A 20339-nucleotide genomic window follows, 5' to 3' on the forward strand; every position below is an offset into this window, starting at 1 on the left:
TGTAGATTCTGTAGCTATGTAATAGCACAAGCCATGCAATACAACAAAATCTCTTTAAAAGAAGGGTTAAAAAACCAGACAGACTCCTGCAGAATTACTTGGCTGGCAGAGGTAAAAAGCTCACACCACCTTCTCAAATGCTTGTTAATTTTTTTGTTAAAAATAAAGAATGAATACACATCAAGCCAGATATGATTATTTCCTCTCCTTTAACCTATATTAATTCATATCCAAAACTGCTAATCTATGTTAGGGATGCTTGGAAAAACAGTTTCCACTTTACAGTAAAATGATACAGCTAAGGTACAGGAATATAGTTTACAAAATCAGCCCCACATTTGAGATCCATAGTTTCTGCAAGGAGGGATGGAGGTAGGAAGTTTTACTTTAATTTTGTATTTTTTCAGAGTTGCAAGAAGCAATTTTCTGTCAGACTGAATGAGCCACCCTTAATTTTAAGATGATTTGGAGTCCAAAGGGAAGTCTGGCTTTTTTCACATTCTGAGTCACAGTCTCTGAAAATTATGGTTTGCTAAAGAAATGCTGACAGGTCCTTACCTTATCTAGTATTTGAAATATTTATGGAAATGGTTTAGCTTTTATATCTATGCCTATTTCAATCTCTACAGCAACAAGGAAAAGTTTTGCTGCAATCTTAAAAATCAACTGGTTGAAATATTTTAGAAATGTTTTGCAAAATGTGAAAAGTCTTGTTTTGGATTCCAATATGTGAAGACGTTTGCCTAATACAAAGATATTTCCATTTTTACTTGAGTCATAGATTTTTCTGATGTTATAGCACTACTCAATTACAAAAATTCAAGCAAAACCTTTTATGTCCAAGATTTAGGCCTAGTTGAGTTTTCATGACAGATCTTCAAAGACATTGCAAATTAAAAGTTTAGAGATAGACATATAAAATTTCTATTACTAACAGCTTATGGAAAATGCTAATGAATGAAATATTCTGGGAATCAAAATATAGTTTCACTATAGATGAACAAAAACTAATTTCATTAATTGAAGGATAATTTTTTTTCTATAACCGGAAACCTACCTGATGGACAATTATATTTATCAGCCAGAAAAGATTTTAAAATTCTCTTCAACTTTTATGATATTAAGATTTAGCACATTTAAGTAACAAAAGAAGAAAAAAGGAAGTGCAAATCTATATCACAGGTCTAGTGGAGGCCATAAGTATGGCTAGCTTTATGATAATTTAAATATTGACCTGACTTCCCTGAGGTCCACGTGATACCTTATCATGTGTGACAGTGTGTGCATAGATCACAATATGATCACACTTTAAACTAGCCAGTCACTAAGAAGGGTCTTTTAATTTTTTTAGGGACAATCAATTCACAGCTTAAATGTGTGCATCATTGCTCTGCTGTGGGGAAAGTTTGAAAGAGTTGGGGTTGTTTGGCCTGGAAAAGAGAATGAGAGGTGACCTCATAGCAGTAGAGAGGTGACCTTCCAGGACTTTGAGGGTCCTACAAGAGAGTTGGAGAGGGTCTTTTCACAAGGAAAGAACAACAGGAATGGTTTTAAACTGGAAGAGTAGGCTTACATTAGATATGAGGAAGAAATTCTTTACTCAGAGGGCGATGAGGGGCTGGACGGTCTTTGAAAAATGTGGTCTAATGGAGATTGCCCAGAGAATTTTTGGAGCCTCCATTCCTGGAGACACTCCAACTGGACACAATCCTGAGCAGCTGGCCCTAGGTCACCTGGCTTAGCAGGGGGTTGGACTAGATGAACTCCAGAGATCCCTTCCAACCTCACCTAATCAGTGATTCTGCCAATCATCTCTGGTAGCACAGAAATTTTTGGGTCTGTTTAGCCCTTATTGTCCAGTATGAGCTTCTGAGGGAACTGCAGGCACACTGGTCAGCCACGTGTATGTAACACAAATCACTCCCTCCTTTACGAGTGGCATCTCCATGAAACATCAATGTCTCAAGTGAATTTTCCCCCTTTATGTCCTTTGGATGTATAAGTTTGACTTCAAGACTTGTTTGGTTTCAGAATAACTTTCCCCCTTTTGTTTCAACTATCCCTGGCCAGAGCTGATACTTCCTCAACATCTTATTGGAAAGTTTTTTTTCCCAAGTCTTTTATTCAATAACTACAGAAATGTATTGTCATATTGCCCTTTTATTTATTATTCCTAGACTTATATAAGCTACTGCTCATTATCATTTTTATTGAAAAATGCCTTAGTTTTTGCCTATCACTTTACTCAGATTCACCTCTATTTATTTGTCCAATTTCCTGACATCTGACCTTCTGACCTCTTAGAAAAATGCATTTATATTTTAATCTAGTTTTGTCCACTGATTTAGGATTTATAGCCTAAACTTAATTCACCCTAGTAGTGTGCTGGGATTTTGCTTGCCTCTTTGACCATGGCCTCTGGGCTTAGAAAGTGTGCAAGCTCTCAACATTAAACAAACTTTAAAAAATGGAAAATGGCTACCTTTTTTTTCTCCTGAAAGGTGAGTTGGGTTGCTGTTCTAGCCCCTATTTCAATGCTCCAGCCAAATAGCTGAGAAAAGAGAGGATTTGGAAGTTCTTTGGCTTACTGCCTAACTCTCTTATCTGTTGCAATCTGTAAGATAAATCGGAATCTCTAGAAGGTGGATGTAGGAAAGATTTCATCACTGTCTGTATTTTATGTATTGCTAGCTCTATGATTAAATAACTCACAGATAGACTAATGACAGCACATTTTTTATATCTAAAATTAAACTTTGAGTTGAGAAAAGTGAGATAACCCTTTCAACACAGGCATTGTGAACAAATAATTAAAAACTTTTTCTAATAACATACTACTGGCAAATTGATCTTGCCATTAGTAAAGTATCAGCAAAACAAGCCCTTGGTGTTATTCTGGTTTATTTTTTTCTGATGATTAATGTGGTTTTTTGTTGTTTATTTTCCTGTTTGGTTCAGGTGTGAACATACACTGGGATGATTAATTAGATGTCAATGCAACTATACTATTTGCTTATTCTAGGGTAAAATTTTGTGGCTGAAACTCAGCAAGGCTTTTGAATAGATACCTAAACTTCCAACTTATGAACAGCTGTTCCATCAAAGGCAATAAAAGTATCTGTGGGCTAAAAGGTTAGGTGTGCACTAAACTGAGTGGTGAATTGAGTCTTTTGCAGCTACCTGAAATTATGAGAACTATGAGGAAAATACTGAGGACAGGCTGTATTGCATTGTATGGGAAGTAATATCCATAACACCTCCCAACAGCAACAGCATTTGTGTGTGTCACTTGCTGTGCACTTGAATTGGTGCTCAGTTGACAATCCATGTGTTCTCTGTGCTGTTTGTCCTCTGACTGTAACTCCATGCAGGTCCAGATGGAAGGAGAAAGCAGATTTCACATGTTTACCTGGATAAAAAACTCCTATTGGTTTGGGTTTGCACCTGAAACTTGGTAAAATGGTAAACAAAGCTTCCTGCTTAACTGATGAAGAGGCTCCTTCTTTCCAGTTCTAACTGTTGTCTTTCCACAGAGCAGAGTCCTACATCAGGCTCATTGTTCACAACTGAAGTCAAAGCTCTGGAGAGATTAAGAGAAGATGTGTCAGGGACAGAAAACAGCAGTGAAGCTGCTGAAGATGACCAGAAGTTTTTACATAAGAGGATTGAGACATAATTTCTATTACGTGTAAATATTTAAATATTAGATTAGGATAATTTAGCAGAAAAAGACATTTTTAGCAGTGTTAAAATGGCCTCTGATAATTATGCAGGAAAGAAAGAGAATACAGTACCTGCTTTGAGACCTAGACTGTCAGTGAGAAAATGAAGGGGAAATTGCAGGGTTGTTGAGTTTTGTATTGGCCTATTGAGGAAAATGAATATGTGAGAGTCACATCTACTGCTGTGATAGGGAGTTCTTACCTGAGGGTAAGTCGATATTTCTTAGCTGTTGTGAATGGACTTTGAATTCACCTTTATCTACCCCCTCCTGTAACTGCTCCCAGCAAACTCTGTCATGAGTTTGAAAAGTGGTAGAACTGCTCCTAAGAAGAATCAAGGGATGAATGGCTTCGATTTTATCCCTCTCTTTGTAAGCAAATTGGAAGACTCCTAAATGGGCACCTTTCAGCTTAACTATATTGACGTACCACTATGGGTACCTCATACAATGACATTTATGAAGCCTGCTGAGCATGTTGTCATGACATGACAATGCAGTCTCACAAGGTTAAATGTCATGACAGCATGGAATATAATTAGGTGAAGACTTTCTTATTTTGATGATACATAGTTCAGGGGCTTCTCAATTAAAACGTGTCTAATTTCCTGCATGCATCCTGGATTGGCATTTGCATTCGCCCCTGCAATTGGAACTGAGAGAATGGCTCAAGAGGGATTTGTAAGTGTGTTGAGCTGATGTGCTCATTAGTGTGGTTATGTGGTACCAGGAAGCCTGGAAAGTGCAGCAGCAAATGAAAACATGGCATGTAGCAATGTCACTTCTCCTTCAGCAGTTGCACCCTGTCTCTGATAAAGGTCAGCACAATTTAGCTTGTTACCCACTTTGCTAAAGTGCATATGAAATGGAGAGAAATGACACAAAATGACCCTTTAACCCATGTTACCCTTATACTATTTGAAATTATGCTTATTAGACAATTCCAAGTATTTAGGACTATATTTAGAGATCTCCTGCTAAAACCCCCAAACTGATTCTTTCTTTTAACACCCTTCTTGAGTGCCCTCCCCTACTCCAGCACACTCATGTCTGATGAATTTGTGAAGCTGAACTTTGCTTAAATATTGGGTATGGGAAAAAATTAAGGCTGTGGTGTTTCAGTTAGAGAACTAAATGCACCGTAATTGTACAAATTTCCATCTGAGGAGTAAACCAAACTCTTTGGTTTAGGGTTGTCCCTCCACCTGGCTTGTGTGCATCAACAATACATTTAAACACCCTGATAAGTAAAAGTGTGAAAGAGTGTGTCATATCAAGGCAAATCTGCAATCTTCTCTTTGAATGCTTTCAAAGCAATGCCTGGAGTATTTGAGCTCTCTCCTTCTCCTTTATTTGGTTCTTATAATTTTAAGCAACTCTCAGGAAAAACTGTTGCCCATCTAAACATCTTGGTTAATAGAACTACAAGGTGATATTGCAGGCTCTTGTGTCTCAGTGTGTTGATAAAAGTAGGCACATGTTGCATCAGCATCCTGAGAGCTGGCAAACAGCATCACTGCTGTCCCAACATTCTCACCCACTCATGTAACAAAGACTAAAGATATTCACACAGAAAAGCATCTTCCAGTGGAGCCAATGTCCCCCCTCAAGGGGTATATTCTCAACTCCAGAGCTGTTTCCATGACTAGCTTTTAACTTGTTCTTGTAGTATTGATTCTTTTTATGTAATGATTATTTTCTCCTGGCCTTTTTTGTTTTCTTTAAAAACCCACAGTTATTACCAGTATCTTGCAGTTTTGGTTTGAATATGATGTTTTAGATAATTTTAATATTAATTTCATTTTCTGGACATGGTTAAAAGACAGTATTTTTGAGGACTTATTTTGATTTAGTAAAAGAAGTTAGATAGCTTTTACTAGAATAATACATGGAATGCAGAGTATTCTCCAGTATTTTTTATCACAACATACCGATAATCTACAAGTAATTAGTCTTGTAGAGCCCCTTTAGGACACCTAAAAGCAGATGTCAGAACTTCTGGGCTATGTTCCTGGTTCGGTAGTATTTCTTGTGGTTACATTGCATAATGTGTTTACTCTCTAACCTGTTGGACCAATTTGTGAAACAGATACAACACAGTGAAAACAGCATTAATATATATTGTTGGCTGAGGTGCCATTGGCACACAAAGTTGGGCAGTTTCACTGCAATAAATGAAACTACAAAGATTTACATCAGGTCAAAGCTAGCTCTCTGAAAAGGGTAGAACTTAGTGGACTGCATAATTCTACATATAGAAAACTTGCAGAAAAAGCAATCTTGTGGACTGTGCAGGACAAAGGGAAATGTTTTCTACTGTTGGTTGATTCCTCTGCAGTTCATGCAATGTGACAACACTCCCATTTACAAGTGTTCAGTGTCAGTTCTGTAGTAACCCATGAGTTCATGTACTGAAGAAGGCTTTCTCCACATATTGTCAAACACATTAAACTTCTAAAGGAAAAAGTGGGAAGAAAATCCATCTGCTTATTAATGCATTGTCTAATTGTTTCCATGCAATTTCTTTTATGTCAGAAAGTATTTAACAAGATTTAAGCTTGTCTATTCTCATCAACTTTGTGGCTAATTGCCTATTTTTTTCAGATATTATCTAGTAGTTAACATTATAATGGCTTATAAAAACACACTGTGTTAGAATAGCCTACCACATAAAAACCATAGAGTTTGCACATAAATAGAAACTAAAAGTTGACATTGCTAGATCAATTTGTTAACTATAGTTTCAGTCTTCCCTGTGCAAAATACTATGAAAATTATGAGTTTATTTAAAGGTTAATATGTAGTGAAATTGTCTGAAGGAAAGAGCAGAGGAAACAGTCAGGAAACCTGACTTTAACCACATCAGTCATAGAGTTTCAGTGCATATATATCAGCCTAACAAAAAAATGAAAGAATATAAACACAAACAAACAAAACCAAAAAAAAAAACCACCACCAACAATTAAAAAAAGCCCCAACCAACCAAAAAACAAAAACAAACAAACAAAAAAAACCAAAACAGCCACAACAAAAAAGATTAATGGACAAAAGAAATCAGGCCCACAGACAAGTGGCTGTGTTAGAGGTGTGCTGCTAAATGGAAAAGACAACTTTGCAAAGCTTGAGTAGACAGCTGTTGGTTAGAGGAATTAATCCCTCTGGAGTCTGTAAACACAAAAATTATCTGAATCAGCAGGTAAAATGCAAATTGTGTAAGAAGTTCAATGGGGAAACTCATTTTCCTCCTGGAGATTTTCCAACATTTTGAAGCATTAGTATCAACCAAGGATTTTCTATTATCTCCAAGATAAAAGACTGCTGGTGCAGATCTCACCTTTCCCTAATTCTTCTTCAAGGGAGGGACAGTTCTTAGATCCCATTCAGCCTGCTCTTCCTCAAAAGTTTGGTATCTTATAGTTTGAAAATAGATTGTTTGAAAATTTCTGGAGAATAAAAAGGACTTCAGGGCGTAAAGATGCTGAATTTTGAAACTGTACATCAGGAAAATACTGTTTCTGCTCTAACCTACCAACAGCTCTCTGGAAGTGACTAGTGGGTTTAAGCCATAAGTTTTAAACTTATTTACCAACTTGATAAAGGGCAGGCCTCTGAAATATGGATGATTAAATACTCAGCACTGTGGTCTCCCATGCTCTCTAAGTTTGGTGCTTGTCTAACACAACCTTTATTGGTTTAATAATGAATTTTGGTTTAATTTTCTAGAAGGAGAAAAGTCTGTGTTCATAGCTTTCAGTCCTACTCTCCAAAAATCTATGTGTGTGCTTATGCTAAGGTGAGATAAATTTCACAGTTAAGAGGGAAAGTTGCTTTCCAAATACAATTAATCCTTGGGAAAGAGGAAGATAACAACACAGGAAAAAAAGTTTCATCATAAACATCTCAAATACATTATCCTTGTTTTTGTTGGTAAAAAAATTACCATGCTGGAAGAAAAGTATAAAAAAGTAGCTCTTATGACATTTTTTCTGAATGTTTTGACTTAGCCCAAAGCTCTGTGATTTTGATGGAAACAGCATACTGGGGAAAGAAAACCAGCCTTTTGTATTCAATTCAACTCTCTTCATAGGCAATTTTTTCCTAAATTGCAGCTCATAGATACAGACAGCTTGTGAGCATCTCTAGATGACAGAGCTGTGTATTTTGCTGCATGGTTTCATACATTAGCATCAGAGGTCAGTGGTGGCCATTTGATGTAGGAAGCCCCTGTCTGGTGAAATCAGAGGTGGAATCATCATCACTGGGGCTGGAGGCAGCAGTCTGTTAATTTTATTGCTATTCATAGAGTTAATTTTATTCCCATTTTGCTCTTATGGTATTGTGTTGTGAATTTTGTATGTTAATAGTGCTGGTAACACACTGATGAGCTTAGTTGTTGCTAAGTAATGTCTACACCAAGTCAGGCCCTCCAGCCTGCTCACTGGTGGGGCACGAGGAGCTGGGAGGGGACACAGCCAGCACAGGTGACACCAGCTGGCCAAAGGGAGATTCATTTGTGCCACACTCAGTAAATTAATTAGATTGAAAGCTGTCCAGGGACCATGGCTTGGGAACTGTCTGGGTATTGGTTGGAAAGTGGGGAGGAATTGTGTTGGACATGGCCTGTTTTGTATATTCTAATGCTTTTATCATTACTATCACCACTCTCATTTGCACCCCTTTCTGTGCCATTAAACTGGGTGAGCACCTGGCTGGTGCTTTTTTACTGGTTGGGGTTGAACTGTGTCAGGACCTGAAAGATTCAAATTCAGCTGTGTGGAGAAGGGATAGAAGCACATTTTTTAGCATGACAAATGAGGGGTAGAGGTTCACTAGAGGGCTTCGTGGCTGTTTTTACCTGTATATGAAATTATGCAGAAAAAAAAAAAAAAAAAGTCCTGGGCAATAGAATTCACTTTTCCACATTTCTAAGTACACTATCATTAACCTAAGGCACCTTTAAGGAATTCATATGTGGTAAGAATATTCCCAAAAGGTTATTTTGATGTGAACATCTTGCTTGTGTTAGCGTTCAGGAACACACATAATCATGGGATATGATTATCTGCAGATGCTTTTATTAAGAGCTCTGGGAATCAGGAGTACAGACCCAAATCTGACTCCGACGTGGCTTTCGAGCTGAACGTATTTTCTATTCTACCGTTACATAACTCACATATTAATTATTAAACTTATATTGTTCTATTGTATACATTGACATGAGTTTCTCGTGATCTTTCTTAGATTACTGACCACAGTCATCCCACAACTCATTTTTCCAGGGCCTACTAAGCTGATTTTCCCTTTTAACCCTTAATCCCCATGATTTTAAAACCCTTTTATTATCACTTGCAGGACGGGTTGGATTTTGGCATCTAGCCTTAGTGCCATGGAATAGTCCAAGGCCCATTTAATTCACATGGTAGTGTAGAAGGGGTATGTTTCCAGCTAGAAACCCACCATTCAGCACTTACTGTGGATGATCCCAGCTCAGGTCAGCCATGCCTAGGGCTGTGGAGAACTGTGTCCCAGTTGTGTCACGAGCCACACCAACAGCTATCACCTCCATAGCTTGGCTTAGCAGATTCCCTTGCCCCTTGACACTTTCCCAGTGCAGCCAAAGACCTGACCTCACCATATTGTATGGCAATGATAGTGCACCCTTTACCCTCTCTCAGCCTTTCCAAGTCCAATTTGCAAGGCCTGGAGAAATGAGTTGTGGGATGATTGGTTTCAGTCAGCATTGCATATAGATAGACACTTAAAAGGCTTAGCAATGTGATCCCATTTGTTCAAGAGGATTGAGCTTGCATAGATATAAATACCATTTACTCTGAAAGAAGTTGACTCCTCTGGATGAAGTCCTTAAGAATTTGGTGACTTATCATCCCTTCAATATAGAGGTCAAGCATGATTACTTTTTGCATCCGTGCCTTTGTTTGCAGCATAAGGCATGATCTATTAAATTGTTTTTCATACTTTTTTTCCAGCTAAGAATGCAAGAATAAACTCAAAGTTGCTAACACATATAAGTAAACCATTAACAAGGGTAATTATGTAATTGTAAATCAATGTTTTTCTGAATCCTATTTGGATATGTGTTCTGCTGATCAAGTCTTGTAGACACTAGCAAGGTTAGAATTAATTTAATTTCAGATGTGCAAATAAGATAAGCCTGTGAGAGAAAGGAGAAAGAAGAGGTAGGAAGGAGGTCTGCTAATAAGTAGGTTTTTTCCAGACATCAATGAGGTTTATAATGTAGATTTGCTATTCTGTTATGAGGTCTGAAAGTAACATCCTAGCCTCACTAAAGTAAACCATATTTAGCAGCAACTGTTGAAAGGTGCATGTGCTTGGGAAGTGAAAAATATTATTTGTGAACAGTTTGCTTGCAGTATTCTAGGTTTCAGGGTTAGTCTTGTAGTGTACTTGAAGGACTAAATCTGATTCCTAGATTACTTCTGTGAAAAAACTGAGTAGTAAAAGCCCTTTAATACACTGTTTTGCTAGAAGGTATTATCTGAGAGTAGCTTATAGGAATTCAATTTTCTTTTAGATTATGTTAAATTAACTGTTACTTTTTCAGAGTAAGAAAAAGGAAAAGCCAGTATTGCTACTGTGCTAGACAACTTCCTATTTCCTTTTGTGGGGCATTCAGCTATATCTTTTCCTTTGTTGCTGTCAAAATCAAATTATTTTCTCTGGATTTAATATTAGTACTTGTTATAATTTTCTCATTATTATTCTGCCAAAAAAAAATTATTTGTTACAATATTATTTACTAATGTTGCTGTGTAATGGGTTTACATGGCAAGATTTTGGTACTGGGAGGACATACAGGGATGGATTCTGGGACAAGCTGCCAGAAGTGTCCCCCATGTCTGATGGAGCCAATGCCACCTGGCTCCGAGACTGCCCCAGCCCTGGCCAAGGCTGAGCCCATCAGCAAGGTGCTAACACCTTGGGGATAATGTGTTTAAGAAGTAGGGGGAAAGAAAAGACAACTTCAGCAGGAGAAGCAGTGAGAATATGTGACAGAAACAGCACCAAGGGCAAAGGAGAAGGGAGGGGAGGAGATGCTGCAGTGGCTGGAGCAGAGATTCCCCTGCAGCCCATGGGGGACCCCATGCTGGAAGCAGTTGGATACCTGAGGGAGGCTGTGTGTTGGAATCTGAGCTATTGATGATTCTGAGATTGTAATAGTCTCTGTCTGTCAGCCCCGCTGCCAAAGCAGAAGCCATAATTGGTCTGTGCTGGTTTCCAGGTTGTTTATTCTGTTGATCTCTCACATGTTCTGCTGCCCTGCCCAGCTCTGTCCTGCAGGGCAGCGTGTGGGGCTCTGCCCTCAGTGGGATGTGACAAACATTAAATACCAGAAACTCCCTGGGCTGCATTTACAAGAACGTGCCAATATCTGTCACCTACGTTGGACAGTGTGTCCCCAGCCTGAACCAACAGAAAAATGCCAACACCACAGTGAAACATGGAGGGCATGAAGGAGGAGAAAAAGGACAAAACACACCCAATTTCCTCCAGCTTGTCCCCTTTGGACCCCTCATCTAGAATCCTAAAATTTTACTTTTTCACCCATGCCACACTTAATTATTACTTATATCAAACACTCAGAGCTGGTAATTCATGCTGTAAGATTGAAAACTCTTTTCCATGGCCAGAGATCACAGCCAGTGTCTCTGGGGGCTCTGTCCAGGGGGGTTCTTGACCCCTGCCAGGGTCCCAGACCTGCCAGGGCAGCCAGAGGGAAGCCCTGGATTCCCACAGCTGTGATGCCATGTGAAACCCATCCTGGAGCAGGCTTGACAGCACCTCTGGCCCCATGGAGAGAGGAACCCACACTGGAGCAGGCTTTTGCAGGATTTGTGGACCCATGGAAAAAGGAGCCCACAGTGGGGCAGGTTTGCTGGCAGGAATTGTGAAGCTGTGGGGGATTTTTGCTGGAGCAGTCTGTTCTTGAGGGACTGCACCCCATGGAAGGGACCCATGTGGAGCAGACTGTGAAGAATCTCAACCTGCAGGAAGAGCTCGTGTTGGAGAAGTCCATGGACAACTACTGCGGCAGGGGAAGAATGTGAGGAGTCTTCCTGCTGAGGATGAACAATTAGCAGAGAAAACATAATGAACTGACCACAGTCCCTATTTTCTGTCCCCCTCTGTGGGGGAGAAAAAAAAAAACAGCACAAGTGAAGTTAAATTTAGGAAGAAAACTGAGGTGTGTGGAAGATATCTTAAGATTTGGCTTGATTTCTCATTATTCTGCTTGGATTTGATTGGTAATAATTTAATTTCACCAAGCTGAGTCTATTTTGTCTGTGTTTTGCTGAGTGATCTCTCCATATCCTTACCTCAACCCACAAATATTTTTTTATATTTTCCCTCCCCCATCCAGCTGATTCTATCCAGTGAATAGAGCGGCTTTGGTGGTCATCTGGTGTCCAGCCAAAGTCAACCCACCACGTGATGGTGCTTCTAAAGGTCACACCTAATTAAGTGGAGCACTGTGTCTACTTCCTACTGAACTGCATTTTAAACTGGTGGATAATTATGTCTGCGTTTTAAACTGGTGGATAATTATGTCAGGAATGAGATTCCTACAACATAAAACACATGGCTTGCTTCTGCTTGAAGGTTTAGCAGAAGCTTCATCTGAGGTTGGGTATGCTGACTTTCTCCATGATAACAGTGGAAATATTTGAGTTACTGACTCACAAGGGTGGCAGGACTCTGAGTCATGCATGGATTTCTTTATTTGCATGATGCACCTTCAGCTGCATCATGAGGAGTAAGGTAGTTCTTTCTTGGTCTCATGCCTTGTTTTGGGAGTGGAGTGCATTTGGAAATGAATTATTTGGAATGAAGCCCAACACCATGGCACTCACTGCAGACAGAGTTGTCTGCACAGACAGAAACAAAACTGATAGAGCTATTGGAATAGGACTGAATGTTTCTGAAATTAGACTAAAATGATCATAACAGCTTCCATTGTCAAAGGCAGCTATTCTGTCTGTGCTCCAAAAAAAAAAAAAAAAAACCAACCAAGAGTGGAGTGGAAGTAAGCATTGAAGAATAACTGTCAGCATGGAATATTAAGACTCTCTTTTCAGAGTTTCAGTGTCTTTAGTAGTATGGTAGCAATTTCCGAAGTGCTTGTGTTGTAAGATAATTAACTGCAAACTACACTGAAAAGCAAATCTAGAGACTCAAGAGTGAAGCCGAAAATCTGAGCCAATCTGAATCTTAACCTTAAAGTTTTCAAAGCTCTGACTTATAAACAGATATGGGGTATTCAATCCACTGGTCAGGGTTGACATATACAACACCACCCCATGACCTCAGATCAGTAAAATACAATTGAATGGCTTTTGTCTTGCTCAAGGTTTGTATTTTCAAATACAGTGCACTGTAGCAACTCTGATGAACAGAAAGACAGGGAAAAAAGTGGTAAAACTGTCAGAAAAAGATTAACCATAATATTCTCTAGGGTGTAAAAAGACACTGCGTGACAGAGAAGATGTGCAGGAACTCAGCAGTGGGATGTTTTTGCAAACTGGGTTAGAAGAGACCAGAGCAGCCTGTGAGGAACATGACACACAAATTATTTCTCTTTTGTAACACCACAAACACATTTCCTTCTGTCAACTGGTTGACTTTTGGGAGAGAACTGCAACTTTAAGGGTGTATCAGTCAGGTAAGGGACAGAAAGACAGGCAAAATTTATCAGAAAGTTGGGGAACATCTAGGAAAAAAAATGAAACAGTTCTATTTTAGTAGCTGTACAAAGAGGACAAAATGGGAGTAATTATTGGAGTCAAAAGTGCATCCCCTTGGAAGAGAAATAGCAGTACTTATTAGTACCACATGGAAACTCTTACAAAAAGAAAAAAATAGTGAAGAAAACTACTCATTTTGTGGGAATTAAGTTAGCAATATATGCTCATCTGATGGGAGCAAGCGCCATCAGCAAGATACATTTGTGACATTTCTGTAAACTCATTGTTATTCTAGATGGGAAAAATCTGCATGCAATAAAATCTGGGTGAATCCATATTGGCTGGATTGCAGAGCCTGGATCTTCTGGAGATCAAGAATCCAAGAAGGTGCTCCACCACATTCATCTAATAAAATACTGCTTCCTTGACATTGCAGCCTCAGGAATGGTGTTTTTCTCCCTTTGCACAGAATCATATCAGAAAAGAAGAAAAGAATCGTGACTGATTATGGTAATGCAAAATTATTTTAGCAGCAGTGCTACCAGTAGATCACCACAGCCTGTAAACTTGATTCTAGTACTTAAAAATAAAATAAAACAAGTTATATTAAGAAGAATAAAGAGATTAAAATTCCAAGTGTAGAGGAGACAGCTGTTTGTTAGGGGAGTTGTTCAGGGGCTAGGAAATTTTGGGACTATGTTACTTTCTTCCTATATTTTTGAAACGTAAATAGTAAATTCATGAATGTTCACTGGAATTCTACTAATAGGAAGAGAGAGTGCATACTTTTCCAAGATTAGTACCAACTTTGGAAGCAGGTTAGTGCTGTGCATGTTGTGGCAAGAGGTGGTGGATTTATGTATTTTGCAAAGAAATGGTTATATTTTTTTCTTCAGTTTAACTTAAATTTTGTTTTTCTAGCAAAGGACATCAAAAAGATTTAGCTAGTGACCTTGTGGAAGTTGCTTTTTTCTCCAGTCCTGCTTGAGTGGGGTTTTTAGTTGAGCTGCCCTTCAATTATAACGAGAAGAAAGAGATAATTAATATAAACTTGCTCCTTCTCCCTTCCAACTAAATAACAGGTTTATTTATTTTACCTATGTTGGTACTTATTAAAACACATTCCTATTCCCTAAGCCTCTGGATTCATTTACATCTTTAGAAACATAATTAAACTTCAGTCATCCATAGCTGTCTGTCCACATTGGAAATTGCCAGAAGACAGGCATTAGATTAATAGCTTCCAACGAGTTCCACCAGAGGGGGAAGCTGACACCATTCCTGAGATGGATTTTGTCTTGAGCATGACTTTGTCCTCTCCATGTCTGAGTCCAGCAGGGAGTCTGTGTGGGCAGGGAGGGGGATATAAAGGGTGACAAAAATGTGATTTTTGGTTTCCAGGCATGATTGTTAACTTTGCCTGTCTCAGCTGGACACTTCAGAGCAGTATGATTTTTAGAGAATATGTGGGAGGCTTTCTTTAAAAATCAAGATCTTTAATGTTTTGCAAAAGTGATACTTTGAAATAGATTTACTTGGTGTGATTTACAGAAAATTTGAACCACACATTTGTAGGATTTTTTGCTTGTTTGTTCTTTTCTGCATAAATAGTGTGTTTATTTTCCCTCCAGCATTTTTTGAATGAAGAATTCATTAATTTATTAAAATGTTGAAATGGAATAAATAAAAGTATTATATGCAGACATCTAAAAAATGTATATGCACTGTATAGCAACACAGGCTGTCATTTTAAAGTAATATGCTACACAGAAAAGGGATTTAAATTAAACCCTCTGTCCATTACTTTAATGGATGTTTTGGAGAACATGTATTGCACTGCTTCTCTCTTTTTTCTTGATCTTTTTTCCCCATTTCCTTTATTCATCTTTTTTTCATTTTTTCCTTCTGTATTTTGTGTCATTTCTTCTCATTTCCTTCCTTACTCTCTCTGCTTTAGCAGAGCTTTGTTTTTCTTTTTCCAGCTTTCCAAATTTTTGTTCAGCTCCACCAAAGACTCTCAGTGCTGTTCTCCTATGTGTCCCTCCTACACTCCCAGGCTATTCCTCTGCTTTCTAATACTCTTCCTTCTGCATCTTCCTATTTTCCTCAGTAATCTTCCTACTGTTTTTCCTTTCCTGTTTTCATTTATGTGTTAACACATACATGAGAAATAATTAAAAAATATATATATCTCTCCTCTGTCTTTCTTAGCTGTCCCTGGCTTCTGGACTTGGCCTCAGTAACAGATTTCTGGGGGAAAACATCTGGCCTGTCCTGTTGGAAATGGTTTCTGGAAAAAAGGTGTGAAACAGTCAGAGCAGGGCAGGGAATGATTGTCATCAGGTGCAATAAAGAAGGATGTGACCAAACCCATGAGAGAAAGGGGCTCTGAAGGAAGAAGTTCTTCTGAGACCTGTCTAACATCAAGCAGATAGAAAGGGGATGCTTAAAAGAAGCAGGCAATGTTTAACAGAAGCAAGAGGTCTTCTGGGACCTCACCCAGCCCTAGCTCTCAATGATACAAAAATATCTTGACTGTGTCTCAAAATACAAGCAATATTGGTTATTTTTAAAGACCAGGCATGTCTTGGGGACAAAAAAAAACCCAAAAAAACCCCTATGTGGTTCACACAGTTTAAATCAAATAATGGTTTTAGTAACTTGTTGTTTTATTGATGACATCATTAATTGCCAATCACTAAATTTTACACATGGGACAGCATCAGCTATACCAAAAATAAACCACAATAGCACACTTCCAAAATAATAATAAACATGTATAAATTTCTAACCATCCTTCTGAAGGAATCTTAAAAAAAATAAAACTAAGCTAATTTTGCCCTCACCCTGCAGACTGCACGTTGTCCCCAGCATTGTCAGCCCCGTGGCTGGGTGGGAGGGATGGGAGGGCTGCTCTATGAGGCTGTGGTAGAAGTGACCATGCTGCCTGGCAAGTCCTGTCTCTGCCAGACCAGGTTTTGTCTGGCCCTCTGTTTCCATTTGGGCATCTTTGCTCCATGTTACAGATCTTCATATTTCCCATTTATTGTTTGTTGATTTCTTCTTTGTAACAAAAGTCAGTGTAATTCCCTGGTTGCTTTTTATTCTGGATGATGGCCATTTTCCTCTTCAACTCCTTTCTCAGAAGCTACAGGATTAAGTACAAAGAATATACATCAGAACATTGTTCCACCCACACTGACCAGCTTTGCTAACAAATAGGATTAAATAGCTTGGTTAGTGTCTCTGTAGTCTGCCACATCATCTTGCTCTGAGCTGGCTTTTGAGACTGCTACGTTATTCTGTGTAAACAAGCAGATACAGAAAACTCTTGCAAACATGAATAAAAAACTACCCATGAGGAATGCCTGTGAAGAAGGGAGGGCTAAAAGCACCTTGGATCTCTGGGGAAACCCTGCAGCATTGCTCTATGGTTTGTAAGGAAAGCCAGTCTGAGCTTTTGCAGATGAGGTCTCTATTGAATCTTACCGTGGTTTTTCAGCTGTGTAACCCATTACTCTGCCAAATATTTTTGTGTCTCTGGAAGACTTCCCAGAAGAGGGCATGTGCCTGCAGTTCAGCCTGGCATCTTAATTCAAACCCTCTTTCTCTTCAGAGTGTCTGTCTTAAGGCAAGTACAGAACAGGGTGATGTTAATTACCACGAGTTACCATCTGAAAATGAAAATATATGTGGGGACAGGTTTGAATGAGAAACAAACAGCAGCAGTACTTTAAAAGACACAAAGAACAATCAGACTTCTCCTGCCAAAGATGTAACTTGGTATTACTGAAGTGTAGCATTAGATAAGATTAAGTTATAGATCTATACATCTATATCTATCTATATCTATATCATCTATATCTATCTATATCTATATCTATCTATATCATCTATATCTATATCTATATCTATATCTATATCTATATCTATATCTATCTATATCATCTATATCTATATCTATATCTATATCATCTATATCTATATCTATATATATCTATATATCTATCATATCTATATCAGCTGATGATTTTTTGAAATACTTCTACCAGCTAAGCAATTATACTAAAGCCTAACTGTTGCTAAACAAACATCCTTGATTTTCAAATGTCTACTGTTCTATATTTAATATTTACAAAGGAAGAAAATGCAAGGTCTGACCCCTGAATAGAATTCCTGCTTGATAAAAAGTGCCTGTTTAGGAATGCACCTAAACTTTCCAGAAAATAGACATTTGGTATAGATGAAGAATAATTAAAGACAAACGAAAATGAGAAGTTTATATGCTCAGGGACACCAGAAATAAAACAGAATTCAGAGTTGTTATTTAGTCACATATTTTCACCGTATTAGTAACAATATGAATAGCAGAAAAAACGGGAAATTTGAAAAAAACAAACATATCTGACTGGGGTGGAATTTTTGCAGAGAAAAATAAAAAGCAATCCAGATATTCTTTGTAGTTGCCTTTTTTCTCTTAGAGAAGCAGACAAAGGAAACTTGGAAAATGCTTTGGCTGAGAAAGATGAGGATTTCTACAGTGAAGGAAGATCAGCTTTAAAGAAATTTTAAAAGCTTTCTGTACATACATAACAGAAAAGGCATCTTGCACTGGAACTCAATGACAAAACAAGTGAATTGTCAGTGAATTGCTGAAACCTGCAAAACAAGACAAAGTTGGAGATTGTCTAGAAGCTGAAGAGATCCCCAAGAGAGGCATGAATTAAGATGTCAAGGTTCCCTACTGACTGGAAGGGAAACTGGATGCTTTCTAAACTGAATTCTGCAGTTCACTGGAGTCTGAAACGTCAGAAGTTGTCACTCAGAAGGGAGAACTGGGGCCGCTGAGGTAAGATCTAGTCATCCTTGAAAGCAGCAGGGCCAGCCAGCTGAAGGAATGAAGATGTGCTTGAATTGGATCAGCTGTGCAGCCAGCAGCAGAGGCAGTGAGCAAATGTTGACAAATTCCATATGTTCAGCTTTTCAGGTAAGGTCGTTTCGTCCCAGAATCTGGACAGCACTGACAACTGATGAATTTCAGAATGTTTCTGAGAGAGTGATTTGGGCTGATTTTGAAGACACTGCTGGCATTCTTCTGCCATTTTTTCCCCCCATCAGTCACAACTGTCAGTAAAATTGTGGATTGAATTCCCACAAAATAAATAAATAATTTTCCTAGTGGAAGATTAATAGCTGGCTATATGGCAGGAAAAGGAGAACTTCTAATCTGGAAAGAATCCATGTATATGCAATGTAGACCACTTATGTACCCCAGGGCAGTCCTGTGTTTATTAAATGTATGTTACACCTGTGAAATTTGTTAGGTAGATAATTTTAAACATTTAAATGCTGAAAATTTTGCTATTTCATTATGAAATTTAGATATTTCACTGAAAATATCAAGAGAAACTTCAAGAAAAATGGATAAATTGGCTAGTTTGTAATTGCCTCCATTTATTTCATATGAACACATTTATTTCCCTACACGTATGCACAAATACAGACACATATGTATAAATGATACCTCAAAATCATCTATACCTGAATTGATGAACTTCTTGGGTAGAGAAGAAGTAATTTGTCCACACCAGCCTTGGTGTAAAAAAATATATATCAGGCATTTAGGCAGAAGTGGTTTTACTACAAGAGTTTTTGGCTGCTTTTCTGCCATAATGACCAGAGATAGCTGAGCAGCTCTGCAGCAGGTCCCAGACCTTTTCATCAGCAGTTAACAAAGGGATGGACTGATACCCTGATTTCTGTTAGGAATGGGGGAAACGACTCATGTCTGTTAGCTCCACAGGGCATTTCTGCTTCTATAGACGGGTTTGAAAGCATGGAAGTACCCCAGATAATGGCACATTAGTATGGCACAGTGCACAAGCTAACGAGCCTTGCCTCTTGGGGGAATCATTATGCTGAGGGCAGTGCTATTTTGACATAGTTTGAGTACCTTGTTCCCAGTGTCATAGTTAACTCAATGGTGCTGGCTTGGTTGGAGGGGGTGAAGTCTCTGAACCATCCTATATTGCTACATGGAGTGCACTGGCTTGAAGTACCTCTAGTTCTGCTGCTTAGGTAATCTAAATCAGGTTAAATTAATTTTTTACCAAATTAATTTAAATTAAATTGCTTCGGAAATTGTCTGTTGCTATATATTGGATCCAGTTTCTAGTCAAGTCAATGGGTCATTCCATGGACTTCTCTAAATTTTGTACCAGCCTTCAGACATTTTCATGTAAGAGAAGTAGCAACAAAGTGGGAGAAGGAGGAGAAGGAAATGCAGACCAGCCCCTGGCTTGGCACATTAGGAAATTTAGACAGATACTGCAATAAGAACATGCTGTCTTATCTTCAAAGGCAAAACAGAGTCAAGGCTCAGAAATGACAATCTATGCAGAGAGAGCTGCAGGGCTAGTTAGATGATGAGAGACTGATTTTCATGGAGAAAGATGTATCAGCTGACAAGAGCACAGAATCATTTTAGAGAGCAGTGCAAAATGTGGTTTTTTCTAGACATTTCCCTCCAGCTATACAGAGGAAGGATGTCCTACAGAAATGTACGTGAGCTCAAGAGATCCCACCTGGATTTCTTCTTCTGCCACAAACTTTTTGCGAAAACTTGAACAAATCTCTTTTTGTTAAATCCACAAAGGTTGCTTTTCTTAGAGCCAGTTCCAGTCTCTTGCTTGCAGTGATCTCCAAACCATAGCATTTTTTATCAGTGGTTGCTGGGCACTTCCTGAAGAGCACAGTAGCTGAGCACCCATATGGACTAGCCTTTCAGTTTTCTTTTGTTTCAATGCCTCCTGAGTAAGAAAGGGAATGAGGTGCTAGAAATTATCCTGTTATACACGCTAGTTTTATACATGGGAGTTCTGGACAATGGTTTGGAA

General features: G+C 38.5%; 1 long non-coding RNA gene across 1 annotated transcript in view; it reads left to right on the plus strand.

Annotated features, from left to right (window-relative positions):
- LOC116184163 (uncharacterized) overlaps positions 1–13871 on the plus strand; it is a 40679-nt gene extending 26808 nt beyond the window's left edge. The window contains exon 3 of the long non-coding RNA XR_004148909.2: positions 13739–13871. This is a non-coding gene — a long non-coding RNA (uncharacterized LOC116184163). The remainder of the gene's footprint in view (positions 1–13738) is intronic.
- The last annotated feature ends 6468 nt before the right edge of the window (positions 13872–20339 follow it).

The sequence above is a fragment of the Lonchura striata genome, chromosome 2 (assembly GCF_046129695.1).
Source record: "Lonchura striata isolate bLonStr1 chromosome 2, bLonStr1.mat, whole genome shotgun sequence".
Classification (NCBI taxonomy): Eukaryota; Metazoa; Chordata; class Aves; order Passeriformes; family Estrildidae; genus Lonchura; species Lonchura striata.